This window comes from Phalangium opilio, unplaced genomic scaffold (assembly GCF_054372755.1).
Source record: "Phalangium opilio isolate 3A_F unplaced genomic scaffold, DU_Popi_V2 ptg000505l_1, whole genome shotgun sequence".
Taxonomy (NCBI): Eukaryota; Metazoa; Arthropoda; class Arachnida; order Opiliones; family Phalangiidae; genus Phalangium; species Phalangium opilio.
Window position 1 is genome coordinate 1,459,147 of NW_028324239.1, and position 15,924 is coordinate 1,475,070.

The 15,924-nt window shown below is 47.0% G+C and overlaps 4 non-coding genes across 4 annotated transcripts; all 4 read right to left on the reverse strand.

Moving 5' to 3' along the window:
- Nucleotides 1-1,291: 1,291 nt before the first annotated feature.
- On the reverse strand, nucleotides 1,292-1,363 carry TRNAS-GCU (transfer RNA serine (anticodon GCU)). The gene has a single exon. It is a non-coding gene; the product is annotated as a tRNA-Ser (tRNA).
- A 1,687-nt stretch (nucleotides 1,364-3,050) lies between these two features.
- Nucleotides 3,051-3,122, reverse strand: TRNAS-GCU (transfer RNA serine (anticodon GCU)). The gene has a single exon. It is a non-coding gene; the product is annotated as a tRNA-Ser (tRNA).
- A 6,239-nt stretch (nucleotides 3,123-9,361) lies between these two features.
- Nucleotides 9,362-9,433, reverse strand: TRNAS-GCU (transfer RNA serine (anticodon GCU)). The gene has a single exon. It is a non-coding gene; the product is annotated as a tRNA-Ser (tRNA).
- Nucleotides 9,434-15,231: 5,798 nt separating this feature from the next.
- On the reverse strand, nucleotides 15,232-15,304 carry TRNAY-GUA (transfer RNA tyrosine (anticodon GUA)). Its single transcript has one exon. It is a non-coding gene; the product is annotated as a tRNA-Tyr (tRNA).
- Between the last annotated feature and the right edge of the window lie 620 nt (nucleotides 15,305-15,924).

Genomic DNA, 15,924 nt, shown 5'->3' on the forward strand with positions numbered 1-15,924 from the left:
TTCGGTTAACAGCTGAATGCGCTAACCATTGCGCCACGGAAGCCCAAAAATTGAATGTTCGTTAGGTATTGTGGAAAAACTCTGACTTTTTACGTTACATTTGAGATCCCATAACACCGCTCCCGTGTGGGCTCGAACCACCAACCTTTCGGATAACAGCCGAACGCGCAATCCATTGCGCCACGGAAGCCCAAAAAATAAAGGTTCGTTAGGTATTGTGGAAAAACTCTGACTTTTTACGTTACATTTAGATCCCATAGCACCGCTCCCGTGTGGGCTCGAACCACCAACCTTTCGATTAACAGCCGAACGCGCTATCCATTGCGCCACGGAAGCCCGAAAAATAAATGTTCGTCAGGTATTGTGGAAAAACTTTGCCTTTTTACGTTACATTTGAGAATTCACAATACCGCTCCCGGGTGGGCTCGAACCACCGACCTTTCGGTTAACAGCCGAACGCACTAACCATTGCGCCACGGAAGCCCAAAAAATAAATGTTCGTCAGGTATTGTGGAAAAACTTTGCCTTTTTACGTTACATTTGAGACTTCACAACACCGCTCCCGGGTGGGCTCGAACCACCAACCTTTCGGTTAACAGACGAACGCGCTAACCATTGCGCCAAGGAAGCCCAAAAATTAAATGTTCGTCAGGTATTGTGGAAAAACTCTGACTTTTACGTTACATTTGAGATCCCATAACACCGCTACCGGGTGGGCTCGAACCACCAATCTATTGGTTAACAGCCTAGCGCGCTAACCATTGAGCCACGGAAGCTCAGAAATTAAATGGTTGTCAGGTATTGTGGAAAAGTTATGACTTTTCACGCTACATCTGAGACCCCACAACACCTCTCCCGGGTGGGCTCGAACCACCAACCTTTCGGTTAACAGCTGAACGCTCTAAAAATTGCGCCACGGAAGCCCAAAAATTAAATGTTCGTCAGGTATTGTGGAAAAACTCTGACTTTTTACGTTACATTTGAGATCCCATAACACCGCTCCCGGGTGGGCTCGAACCACCAACCTATTGGATAACAGCCGAACGCGCTAACCATTGAGCCACGGAAGCTCAGAAATTGAATGGTTGTCAGGTATTGTGGAAAAACTCTGACTTTTTACGTTACATTTGAGATCCCATAACACCGCTCCCGGGTGGGCTCGAACCACCAGCCTTTCGGTTAACAGCCGAACGCGCAATCCATTGCGCCACGGAAGCCCAAAAAATAAATGTTCGTTAGGTATTGTGGAAAAACTCTGACTTTTTACGTTACATTTGAGATCCCATAACACCGCTCCCGTGTGGCTCGAACCACCAACCTTTCGGTTAGCAGCCGAACGCGCTATCCATTGCGCCACGGAAGCCCAAAAAATAAATGTTCGTCAGGTATTGTGGAAAAACTTTGCCTTTTTACGTTACATTTGAGACTTCACAACACCGCTCCCGGGTGGGCTCGAACCACCAACCTTTCGGTTAACAGCTGAACGCGCTAAAAAATGCGCCACGGAAGCCCAAAAATTAAATGTTCGTCAGGTATTGTGGAAAAACTCTGACTTTTCACGTTACATTTGAGACCCCACAACACCTCTCCCGGGTGGGCTCGAACCACCAACCTTTCGGTTAACAGCTGAACGCGCTAACCATTGCGCCACGGAAGCACAAAAATTAAATGTTCGTCAGGTATTGTGGAAAAACTCTGACTTTTTACGTTACATTTGAGATCCCATAACACCGCTCCCGGGTGGGCTCGAACCACCAACCTATTGGATAACAGCCGAACGCGCTAACCATTGAGCCACGGAAGCTCAGAAATTGAATGGTTGTCAGGTATTGTGGAAAAACTCTGACTTTTTACGTTACACTTGAGATCCCATAACACCGCTTCCGGGTGGGCTCGAACAATCAACCTTTCGGTTAACAGCTGAATGCGCTAACCATTGCGCCACGGTAGCCCAAAAATTGAATGTTCGTTAGGTATTGTGGAAAAACTCTGACTTTTTACGTTACATTTGAGATCCCATAACACCGCTCCCGTGTGGGCTCGAACCACCAACCTTTCGGTTAACAGCCGAACGCGCAATCCATTGCGCCACGGAAGCCCAAAAAATAAATGTTCGTTAGGTATTGTGGAAAAACTCTGACTTTTTACGTTACATTTAGATCCCATAACACCGCTCCCGTGTGGGCTCGAACCACCAACCTTTCGATTAACAGCCGAACGCGCTATCCATTGCGCCACGGAAGCCCGAAAAATAAATGTTCGTCAGGTATTGTGGAAAACTTTGCCTTTTTACGTTACATTTGAGATCCCATAACACCGCTCCCGTGTGGCTCGAACCACCAACCTTTCGGTTAACAGCCAAACGCACTAACCATTGCGCCACGGAAGCCCAAAAATTAAATGTTCGTCAGGTATTGTGGAAAAACTCTGACTTTTACGTTACATTTGAGATCCCATAACACCGCTACCGGGTGGGCTCGAACCACCAATCTATTGGTTAACAGCCTAGCGCGCTAACCATTGAGCCACGGAAGCTCAGAAATTAAATGGTTGTCAGGTATTGTGGAAAAGTTATGACTTTTCACGCTACATCTGAGACCCCACAACACCTCTCCCGGGTGGGCTCGAACCACCAACCTTTCGGTTAACAGCTGAACGCTCTAAAAAATGCGCCACGGAAGCCCAAAAATTAAATGTTCGTCAGGTATTGTGGAAAAACTCTGACTTTTTACGTTACATTTGAGATCCCATAACACCGCTCCCGGGTGGGCTCGAACCACCAACCTATTGGATAACAGCCGAACGCGCTAACCATTGAGCCACGGAAGCTCAGAAATTGAATGGTTGTCAGGTATTGTGGAAAAACTCTGACTTTTTACGTTACATTTGAGATCCCATAACACCGCTCCCGGGTGGGCTCGAACCACCAGCCTTTCGGTTAACAGCCGAACGCGCAATCCATTGCGCCACGGAAGCCCAAAAAATAAATGTTCGTTAGGTATTGTGGAAAAACTCTGACTTTTTACGTTACATTTGAGATCCCATAACACCGCTCCCGTGTGGCTCGAACCACCAACCTTTCGGTTAGCAGCCGAACGCGCTATCCATTGCGCCACGGAAGCCCAAAAAATAAATGTTCGTCAGGTATTGTGGAAAAACTCTGACTTTTCACGTTACATTTGAGACCCCACAACACCTCTCCCGGGTGGGCTCGAACCACCAACCTTTCGGTTAACAGCTGAACGCGCTAACCATTGCGCCACGGAAGCACAAAAATTAAATGTTCGTCAGGTATTGTGGAAAAACTCTGACTTTTTACGTTACATTTGAGATCCCATAACACCGCTCCCGGGTGGGCTCGAACCACCAACCTATTGGATAACAGCCGAACGCGCTAACCATTGAGCCACGGAAGCTCAGAAATTGAATGGTTGTCAGGTATTGTGGAAAAACTCTGACTTTTTACGTTACACTTGAGATCCCATAACACCGCTTCCGGGTGGGCTCGAACAATCAACCTTTCGGTTAACAGCTGAATGCGCTAACCATTGCGCCACGGAAGCCCAAAAATTGAATGTTCGTTAGGTATTGTGGAAAAACTCTGACTTTTTACGTTACATTTGAGATCCCATAACACCGCTCCCGTGTGGGCTCGAACCACCAACCTTTCGGATAACAGCCGAACGCGCAATCCATTGCGCCACGGAAGCCCAAAAAATAAAGGTTCGTTAGGTATTGTGGAAAAACTCTGACTTTTTACGTTACATTTAGATCCCATAGCACCGCTCCCGTGTGGGCTCGAACCACCAACCTTTCGATTAACAGCCGAACGCGCTATCCATTGCGCCACGGAAGCCCGAAAAATAAATGTTCGTCAGGTATTGTGGAAAAACTTTGCCTTTTTACGTTACATTTGAGAATTCACAATACCGCTCCCGGGTGGGCTCGAACCACCGACCTTTCGGTTAACAGCCGAACGCACTAACCATTGCGCCACGGAAGCCCAAAAATTAAATGTTCGTCAGGTATTGTGGAAAAACTCTGACTTTTACGTTACATTTGAGATCCCATAACACCGCTACCGGGTGGGCTCGAACCACCAATCTATTGGTTAACAGCCTAGCGCGCTAACCATTGAGCCACGGAAGCTCAGAAATTAAATGGTTGTCAGGTATTGTGGAAAAACTCTGACTTTTTACGTTACATTTGAGATCCCATAACACCGCTCCCGGGTGGGCTCGAACCACCAGCCTTTCGGTTAACAGCCGAACGCGCAATCCATTGCGCCACGGAAGCCCAAAAAATAAATGTTCGTTAGGTATTGTGGAAAAACTCTGACTTTTTACGTTACATTTGAGATCCCATAACATCGCTCCCGTGTGGCTCGAACCACCAACCTTTCGGTTAGCAGCCGAACGCGCTAACCATTGAGCCACGGATGCTCAGAAATTGAATGGTTGTCAGGTATTGTGGAAAAACTCTGACTTTTTACGTTACATTTTAGATCCCATAACTCCGCTCCCGGGTGGGCTCGAACCACCAACCTTTCGGTTAACAGCTAAACGCGCTAACCATTGAGCCACGGAAGCCCAAAAATTAAATGTTCGTCAGGTATTGTAAAAACTCTGACTTTTTACGTTACATTTGACATCCCATAACACCGCTCCCGGGTGGGCTCGAACCACCAACCTTTCGTTTAACAGCCGAACACGCGCTAACCATTGCGCCACGGAAGCCCAAAAAATAAATGTTCGTCAGGTATTGTGGAAAAACTTTTCCTTTTTACGTTACATTTGAGACTTCACAACACCGCTCCCGGGTGGGCTCGAACCACCAACCTTTCGGTTAACAGCCGAACGCGCTATCCATTGCGCCACGGAAGCCCAAAAAATAAATGTTCGTCAGGTATTGTGGAAAAACTCTGACTTTTACGTTACATTTGAGATCCCATAACACCGCTACCGGGTGGGCTCGAACCACCAATCTATTGGTTAACAGCCTAGCGCGCTAACCATTGAGCCACGGAAGCTCAGAAATTAAATGGTTGTCAGGTATTGTGGAAAAGTTATGACTTTTCACGCTACATCTGAGACCCCACAACACCTCTCCCGGGTGGGCTCGAACCACCAACCTTTCGGTTAACAGCTGAACGCTCTAAAAAATGCGCCACGGAAGCCCAAAAATTAAATGTTCGTCAGGTATTGTGGAAAAACTCTGACTTTTTACGTTACATTTGAGATCCCATAACACCGCTCCCGGGTGGGCTCGAACCACCAACCTATTGGATAACAGCCGAACGCGCTAACCATTGAGCCACGGAAGCTCAGAAATTGAATGGTTGTCAGGTATTGTGGAAAAACTCTGACTTTTTACGTTACATTTGAGATCCCATAACACCGCTCCCGGGTGGGCTCGAACCACCAGCCTTTCGGTTAACAGCCGAACGCGCAATCCATTGCGCCACGGAAGCCCAAAAAATAAATGTTCGTTAGGTATTGTGGAAAAACTCTGACTTTTTACGTTACATTTGAGATCCCATAACACCGCTCCCGTGTGGCTCGAACAACCAACCTTTCGGTTAGCAGCCGAACGCGCTATCCATTGCGCCACGGAAGCCCAAAAAATAAATGTTCGTCAGGTATTGTGGAAAAACTTTGCCTTTTTACGTTACATTTGAGACTTCAAAACACCGCTCCCGGGTGGGCTCGAACCACCAACCTATTGGTTAACAGCCGAACGCGCTAACCATTGAGCCACGGATGCTCAGAAATTGAATGGTTGTCAGGTATTGTGGAAAAACTCTGACTTTTTACGTTACATTTTAGATCCCATAACTCCGCTCCCGGGTGGGCTCGAACCACCAACCTTTCGGTTAACAGCCGCACGCGCTAACCATTGCGCCACGGAAGCCCAAACAATAAATGGTCGTCAGGTATTGTGGAAAAACTCTGACTTTTTACGTTACATTTGAGATCCCATAACACCGCTACCGGGTGGGCTTGAACCACCAACCTATTGGTTAACAGCCGAACGCGCTAACCATTGAGCCACGGAAGCTCAGAAATTAAATGGTTGTCAGGTATTGTGGAAAAGTTATGACTTTTCACGCTACATCTGAGACCCCACAACACCTCTCGCGGGTGGGCTCGAACCACCAACCTTTCGGTTAACAGCTGAACGCGCTAAAAAATGCGCCACGGAAGCCCAAAAATTAAATGTTCGTCAGGTATTGTGGAAAAACTCTGACTTTTCACGTTACATTTGAGACCCCACAACACCTCTCCCGGGTGGGCTCGAACCACCAACCTTTCGGTTAACAGCTGAACGCGCTAACCATTGCGCCACGGAAGCACAAAAATTAAATGTTCGTCACGTATTGTGGAAAAACTCTGACTTTTTACGTTACATTTGAGATCCCATAACACCGCTCCCGGGTGGGCTCGAACCACCAACCTATTGGATAACAGCCGAACGCGCTAACCATTGAGCCACGGAAGCTCAGAAATTGAATGGTTGTCAGGTATTGTGGAAAAACTCTGACTTTTTACGTTACACTTGAGATCCTATAACACCGCTTCCGGGTGGGCTCGAACAATCAACCTTTCGGTTAACAGCTGAATGCGCTAACCATTGCGCCACGGAAGCCCAAAAATTGAATGTTCGTTAGGTATTGTGGAAAAACTCTGACTTTTTACGTTACATTTGAGATCCCATAACACCGCTCCCGTGTGGGCTCGAACCACCAACCTTTCGGTTAACAGCCGAACGCGCAATCCATTGCGCCACGGAAGCCCAAAAAACAAATGTTCGTTATATATTGTGGAAAAACTCTGACTTTTTACGTTACATTTAGATCCCATAACACCGCTCCCGTGTGGGCTCGAACCACCAACCTTTCGATTAACAGCCGAACGCGCTATCCATTGCGCCACGGAAGCCCGAAAAATAAATGTTCGTCAGGTATTGTGGAAAACTTTGCCTTTTTACGTTACATTTGAGATCCCATAACACCGCTCCCGTGTGGCTCGAACCACCAACCTTTCGGTTAACAGCCGAACGCACTAACCATTGCGCCACGGAAGCCCAAAAATTAAATGTTCGTCAGGTATTGTGGAAAAACTCTGACTTTTACGTTACATTTGAGATCCCATAACACCGCTACCGGGTGGGCTCGAACCACCAATCTATTGGTTAACAGCCTAGCGCGCTAACCATTGAGCCACGGAAGCTCAGAAATTAAATGGTTGTCAGGTATTGTGGAAAAGTTATGACTTTTCACGCTACATCTGAGACCCATCAACACCTCTCCCGGGTGGGCTCGAACCACCAACCTTTCGGTTAACAGCTGAACGCGCTAAAAAATGCGCCACGGAAGCCCAAAAATTAAATGTTCGTCAGGTATTGTGGAAAAGATCTGACTTTTTACGTTACATTTGAGATCCCATAACACCGCTCCCGGGTGGGCTCGAACCACCAACCTATTGGATAACAGCCGAACGCGCTAACCATTGAGCCACGGAAGCTCAGAAATTGAATGCTTGTCAGGTATTGTGGAAAAACTCTGACTTTTTACGTTACACTTGAGATCCCATAACACCGCTTCCGGGTGGGCTCGAACCACCAATCTATTGGTTAACAGCCTAGTGCGCTAACCATTGAGCCACGGAAGCTCAGAAATTAAATGGTTGTCAGGTATTGTGGAAAAGTTATTACTTTTCACGCTACATCTGAGACCCCACAACACCTCTCCCGGGTGGGCTCGAACCACCAACCTTTCGGTTAACAGCTAAACGCGCTAAAAAATGCGTCACGGAAGCCCAAAAATTAAATGTTCGTCAGGTATTGTGGAAAAACTCTGACTTTTTACGTTACATTTGAGACCCCACAACAACTCTCCCGGGTGGGCTCGAACCACCAACCTTTCGGTTAACAGCTGAACGCGCTAACCATTGCGCCAAGGAAGCCCATACATTAAATGTTCGTCAGGTATTGTGGAAAAACTCTGACTTTTTACGTTACATTTGAGATCCCATAACACCGCTCCCGGGTGGGCTCGAACCACCAACCTATTGGATAACAGCCGAACGCGCTAACCATTGAGCCACGGAAGCTCAGAAATTGAATGGTTGTCAGGTATTGTGGAAAAACTCTGACTTTTTACGTTACACTTGAGATCCCATAACACCGCTTCCGGGTGGGCTCGAACAACCAACCTTTCGGTTAACAGCTGAATGCGCTAACCATTGCGCCACGGAAGCCCAAAAATTAAATGTTCGTTAGGTATTGTGGAAAAACTCTGACTTTTTACGTTACATTTGAGATCCCATAACACCGCTCCCGTGTGGGCTCGAACCACCAACCTTTCGGTTAACAGCCGAACGCGCAATCCATTGCGCCACGGAAGCCCAAAAAATAAATGTTCGTTAGGTATTGTGGAAAAACTCTGACTTTTTACGTTATATTTGAGATCCCATAACACCGCTCCCGGGTGGGCTCGAACCACCAACCTTTCGTTTAACAGCCGAACGCGCTATCCATTGCGCCACGGAAGCCCAAAAAATAAATGTTCGTCAGGTATTGTGGAAAAACTCTGACTTTTCACGTTACATTTGAGACCCCACAACACCTCTCCCGGGTGGGCTCGAACCACCAACCTTTCGGTTAACAGCTGAACGCGCTAACCATTGCGCCACGGAAGCACAAAAATTAAATGTTCGTCAGGTATTGTGGAAAAACTCTGACTTTTTACGTTACATTTGAGATCCCATAACACCGCTCCCGGGTGGGCTCGAACCACCAACCTATTGGATAACAGCCGAACGCGCTAACCATTGAGCCACGGAAGCTCAGAAATTGAATGGTTGTCAGGTATTGTGGAAAAACTCTGTCTTTTTACGTTACACTTGAGATCCCATAACACCGCTTCCGGGTGGGCTCGAACAATCAACCTTTCGGTTAACAGCTGAATGCGCTAACCATTGCGCCACGGAAGCCCAAAAATTGAATGTTCGTTAGGTATTGTGGAAAAACTCTGACTTTTTACGTTACATTTGAGATCCCATAACACCGCTCCCGTGTGGGCTCGAACCACCAACCTTTCGGATAACAGCCGAACGCGCAATCCATTGCGCCACGGAAGCCCGAAAAATAAATGTTCGTCAGGTATTGTGGAAAAACTTTGCCTTTTTACGTTACATTTGAGAATTCACAATACCGCTCCCGGGTGGGCTCGAACCACCGACCTTTCGGTTAACAGCCGAACGCACTAACCATTGCGCCACGGAAGCCCAAAAATTAAATGTTCGTCAGGTATTGTGGAAAAACTCTGACTTTTTACGTTACATTTGAGATCCCATAACACCGCTCCCGTGTGGCTCGAACCACCAACCTTTCGGTTAGCAGCCGAACGCGCTATCCATTGCGCCACGGAAGCCCAAAAATTGAATGTTCGTTAGGTATTGTGGAAAAACTCTGACTTTTTACGTTACATTTGAGATCCCATAACACCGCTCCCGTGTGGGCTCGAACCACCAACCTTTCGGATAACAGCCGAACGCGCAATCCATTGCGCCACGGAAGCCCGAAAAATAAATGTTCGTCAGGTATTGTGGAAAAACTTTGCCTTTTTACGTTACATTTGAGAATTCACAATACCGCTCCCGGGTGGGCTCGAACCACCGACCTTTCGGTTAACAGCCGAACGCACTAACCATTGCGCCACGGAAGCCCAAAAATTAAATGTTCGTCAGGTATTGTGGAAAAACTCTGACTTTTTACGTTACATTTGAGATCCCATAACACCGCTCCCGGGTGGGCTCGAACCACCAACCTATTGGATAACAGCCGAACGCGCTAACCATTGAGCCACGGAAGCTCAGAAATTGAATGGTTGTCAGGTATTGTGGAAAAACTCTGACTTTTTACGTTACACTTGAGATCCCATAACACCGCTTCCGGGTGGGCTCGAACAATCAACCTTTCGGTTAACAGTTGAATGCGCTAACCATTGCGCCACGGAAGCCCAAAAATTGAATGTTCGTTAGGTATTGTGGAAAAACTCTGACTTTTTACGTTACATTTGAGATCCCATAACACCGCTCCCGTGTGGGCTCGAACCACCAACCTTTCGGTTAACAGCCGAACGCGCAATCCATTGCGCCACGGAAGCCCAAAAAATAAATGTTCGTTATATATTGTGGAAAAACTCTGACTTTTTACGTTACATTTAGATCCCATAACACCGCTCCCGTGTGGGCTCGAACCACCAACCTTTCGATTAACAGCCGAACGCGCTATCCATTGCGCCACGGAAGCCCGAAAAATAAATGTTCGTCAGGTATTGTGGAAAACTTTGCCTTTTTACGTTACATTTGAGATCCCATAACACCGCTCCCGTGTGGCTCGAACCACCAACCTTTCGGTTAACAGCCGAACGCACTAACCATTGCGCCACGGAAGCCCAAAAATTAAATGTTCGTCAGGTATTGTGGAAAAACTCTGACTTTTACGTTACATTTGAGATCCCATAACACCGCTACCGGGTGGGCTCGAACCACCAATCTATTGGTTAACAGCCTAGCGCGCTAACCATTGAGCCACGGAAGCTCAGAAATTAAATGGTTGTCAGGTATTGTGGAAAAGTTATGACTTTTCACGCTACATCTGAGACCCCACAACACCTCTCCCGGGTGGGCTCGAACCACCAACCTTTCGGTTAACAGCTGAACGCGCTAAAAAATGCGCCACGGAAGCCCAAAAATTAAATGTTCGTCAGGTATTGTGGAAAAGATCTGACTTTTTACGTTACATTTGAGATCCCATAACACCGCTCCCGGGTGGGCTCGAACCACCAACCTATTGGATAACAGCCGAACGCGCTAACCATTGAGCCACGGAAGCTCAGAAATTGAATGCTTGTCAGGTATTGTGGAAAAAATCTGACTTTTTACGTTACACTTGAGATCCCATAACACCGCTTCCGGGTGGGCTCGAACAATCAACCTTTCGGTTAACAGCTGAATGCGCTAACCATTGCGCCACGGAAGCCCAAAAATTGAATGTTCGTTAGGTATTGTGGAAAAACTCTGACTTTTTACGTTACATTTGAGATCCCATAACACCGCTCCCGTGTGGGCTCGAACCACCAACCTTTCGGTTAACAGCCGAACGCGCAATCCATTGCGCCACGGAAGCCCAAAAAATAAATGTTCGTTATATATTGTGGAAAAACTCTGACTTTTTACGTTACATTTAGATCCCATAACACCGCTCCCGTGTGGGCTCGAACCACCAACCTTTCGATTAACAGCCGAACGCGCTATCCATTGCGCCACGGAAGCCCGAAAAATAAATGTTCGTCAGGTATTGTGGAAAACTTTGCCTTTTTACGTTACATTTGAGATCCCATAACACCGCTCCCGTGTGGCTCGAACCACCAACCTTTCGGTTAACAGCCGAACGCACTAACCATTGCGCCACGGAAGCCCAAAAATTAAATGTTCGTCAGGTATTGTGGAAAAACTCTGACTTTTACGTTACATTTGAGATCCCATAACACCGCTACCGGGTGGGCTCGAACCACCAATCTATTGGTTAACAGCCTAGCGCGCTAACCATTGAGCCACGGAAGCTCAGAAATTAAATGGTTGTCAGGTATTGTGGAAAAGTTATGACTTTTCACGCTACATCTGAGACCCCACAACACCTCTCCCGGGTGGGCTCGAACCACCAACCTTTCGGTTAACAGCTGAACGCGCTAAAAAATGCGCCACGGAAGCCCAAAAATTAAATGTTCGTCAGGTATTGTGGAAAAGATCTGACTTTTTACGTTACATTTGAGATCCCATAACACCGCTCCCGGGTGGGCTCGAACCACCAACCTATTGGATAACAGCCGAACGCGCTAACCATTGAGCCACGGAAGCTCAGAAATTGAATGCTTGTCAGGTATTGTGGAAAAACTCTGACTTTTTACGTTACACTTGAGATCCCATAACACCGCTTCCGGGTGGGCTCGAACCACCAATCTATTGGTTAACAGCCTAGTGCGCTAACCATTGAGCCACGGAAGCTCAGAAATTAAATGGTTGTCAGGTATTGTGGAAAAGTTATTACTTTTCACGCTACATCTGAGACCCCACAACACCTCTCCCGGGTGGGCTCGAACAACCAACCTTTCGGTTAACAGCTGAATGCGCTAACCATTGCGCCACGGAAGCCCAAAAATTAAATGTTCGTTAGGTATTGTGGAAAAACTCTGACTTTTTACGTTACATTTGAGATCCCATAACACCGCTCCCGTGTGGGCTCGAACCACCAACCTTTCGGTTAACAGCCGAACGCGCAATCCATTGCGCCACGGAAGCCCAAAAAATAAATGTTCGTTAGGTATTGTGGAAAAACTCTGACTTTTTACGTTATATTTGAGATCCCATAACACCGCTCCCGGGTGGGCTCGAACCACCAACCTTTCGTTTAACAGCCGAACGCGCTATCCATTGCGCCACGGAAGCCCAAAAAATAAATGTTCGTCAGGTATTGTGGAAAAACTCTGACTTTTCACGTTACATTTGAGACCCCACAACACCTCTCCCGGGTGGGCTCGAACCACCAACCTTTCGGTTAACAGCTGAACGCGCTAACCATTGCGCCACGGAAGCACAAAAATTAAATGTTCGTCAGGTATTGTGGAAAAACTCTGACTTTTTACGTTACATTTGAGATCCCATAACACCGCTCCCGGGTGGGCTCGAACCACCAACCTATTGGATAACAGCCGAACGCGCTAACCATTGAGCCACGGAAGCTCAGAAATTGAATGGTTGTCAGGTATTGTGGAAAAACTCTGTCTTTTTACGTTACACTTGAGATCCCATAACACCGCTTCCGGGTGGGCTCGAACAATCAACCTTTCGGTTAACAGCTGAATGCGCTAACCATTGCGCCACGGAAGCCCAAAAATTGAATGTTCGTTAGGTATTGTGGAAAAACTCTGACTTTTTACGTTACATTTGAGATCCCATAACACCGCTCCCGTGTGGGCTCGAACCACCAACCTTTCGGATAACAGCCGAACGCGCAATCCATTGCGCCACGGAAGCCCGAAAAATAAATGTTCGTCAGGTATTGTGGAAAAACTTTGCCTTTTTACGTTACATTTGAGACTTCACAACACCGCTCCCGGGTGGGCTCGAACCACCAACCTATTGGTTAACAGCCGAACGCGCTAACCATTGAGCCACGGATGCTCAGAAATTGAATGGTTGTCAGGTATTGTGGAAAAACTCTGACTTTTTACGTTACATTTTAGATCCCATAACTCCGCTCCCGGGTGGGCTCGAACCACCAACCTTTCGGTTAACAGCCGCACGCGCTAACCATTGCGCCACGGAAGCCCAAACAATAAATGGTCGTCAGGTATTGTGGAAAAACTCTGACTTTTTACGTTACATTTGAGATCCCATAACACCGCTACCGGGTGGGCTCGAACCACCAACCTATTGGTTAACAGCCGAACGCGCTAACCATTGAGCCACGGAAGCTCAGAAATTAAATGGTTGTCAGGTATTGTGGAAAAGTTATGACTTTTCACGCTACATCTGAGACCCCACAACACCTCTCGCGGGTGGGCTCGAACCACCAACCTTTCGGTTAACAGCTGAACGCGCTAAAAAATGCGCCACGGAAGCCCAAAAATTAAATGTTCGTCAGGTATTGTGGAAAAACTCTGACTTTTACGTTACATTTGAGATCCCATAACACCGCTACCGGGTGGGCTCGAACCACCAATCTATTGGTTAACAGCCTAGCGCGCTAACCATTGAGCCACGGAAGCTCAGAAATGAAATAGTCTTCAGCTATTGTGGAAAAACTCTGACTTTTTACGTTTCATTTGAGATCCCATAACACCGCTTACGTGTGGGCTCGAACCACCAACCTATTGGTTAACAGCCGAACGCGATAACCATTGAGCCACGGGAGCTCAGAAATTAAATGGTTGTCACGTATTGTGGAAAAGTATTGACTTTTTACGCTACATCTGAGACTCCACAACACCTCTTCCGGGTGGGCTCGAACCACCAACCTTTCGGTTAACATCCGAACGCGCTAACCATGGAGCCAAAGAAGCTCAGAAATGAAATAGTCTTCAGCTATTGTGGAAAAACTCTGACTTTTTACGTTTCATTTGAGATCCCATAACACCGCTCCCATGTGGGCTCGAACCACCAACCTATTGGTTAACAGCCGAACGCGATAACCATTGAGCCACGGGAGCTCAGAAATTAAATGGTTGTCACGTATTGTGGAAAATGTTTGGCTTTTTACGTTACATTTGAGACTTCAAAACACCGCTCCCGGGTGGGCTCGAACCACCAACCTTTCGGTTAACAGCCGAACGCGCTAACCATTGCGCTACGGAAGCCCAAAAAATAAATGGTCGTCAGGTATAGTGGGAAAACTCTGACTTTTTACGTTTCATTTGAGATCCCATAACACCGCTCCCGTGTGGGCTCGAACCACCAACCTATTGGTTAACAGCCGAACGCGATAACCATTGAGCCACTGGAGCTCAGAAATTAAATGGTTGTCACGTATTGTGGAAAAGTTTTGACTTTTTATGCTACATCTGAGACTCCACAACACCTCTCCCGGGTGGTCTCGAACCACCAACCTTTCGGTTAACAGCCGAACGCGCTAACCATTGCGCCACGGAAGCCCAAAAAATAAGTGGTCGTCAGGTATTGTGGAAAAGCTTTGGCTTTTTACGTTACATTTGAGACTTCACAACACCGCTCCCGGGTGGGCTTGAACCACCAACCTTTCGTTTAACAGCCGAACGCGCTAACCATTGAGCCACGGAATCTCAGAAATTAAATGGTTGTCAGGTATTGTGGAAAAACTCTGACATTTTACGTTACATTTGAGATCCCACAACACCACTCCCGGGTGGGCTCGAACCACCAACCTATTGGTTAACAGCCGAACGCGATAACCATTGAGCCAAGGTAGCTCATAAATTAAATGTTTGTCACGTATTGTGGAAAAACTTTGGCTTTTTACGCTACATCTGAGACTCCACAACACCTCTCCCGGGTGGGCTCGAACCACCAACCTTTCGGTTAACATCCGAACGCGCTAACCATGGAGCCAAAGAAGCTCAGAAATGAAATAGTCTTCAGCTATTGTGGAAAAACTCTGACTTTTTACCTTACATTTGAGATCCCATAACACCGCTTCCGGGTGGGCTTGAACCACCAACCTTTTGGTTTACAGCCGAACGCGCTAACCATTGAGCCACGGAATCTCAGAAATTAAATGGTTGTCAGGTATTGTGGAAAAACTTTGGCTTTTTACGTTACATTTGAGATCCCACAACACCGCTCCCGGGTGGGCTCGAACCACCAACCTATTGGTTAACAGCGGAACGCGATAACCATTGAGCCACTGGAGCTCAGAAATTAAATGGTTGTCACGTATTGTGGAAAAGTTTTGACTTTTTATGCTACATCTGAGACTCCACAACACCTCTCCCGGGTGGTCTCGAACCACCAACCTTTCGGTTAACAGCCGAACGCGCTAACCATTGCGCCACGGAAGCCCAAAAAATAAGTGGTCGTCAGGTATTGTGGAAAAGCTTTGGCTTTTTACGTTACATTTGAGACTTCACAACACCGCTCCCGGGTGGGCTTGAACCACCAACCTTTCGTTTAACAGCCGAACGCGCTAACCATTGAGCCACGGAATCTCAGAAATTAAATGCTTGTCAGGTATTGTGGAAAAACTCTGACTTTTTACGTTACATTTGAGATCCCACAACACCACTCCCGGGTGGGCTCGAACCACCAACCTATTGGTTAACAGCCGAACGCGATAACCATTGAGCCAAGGGAGCTCATAAATTAAATGGTTGTCACGTATTGTGGA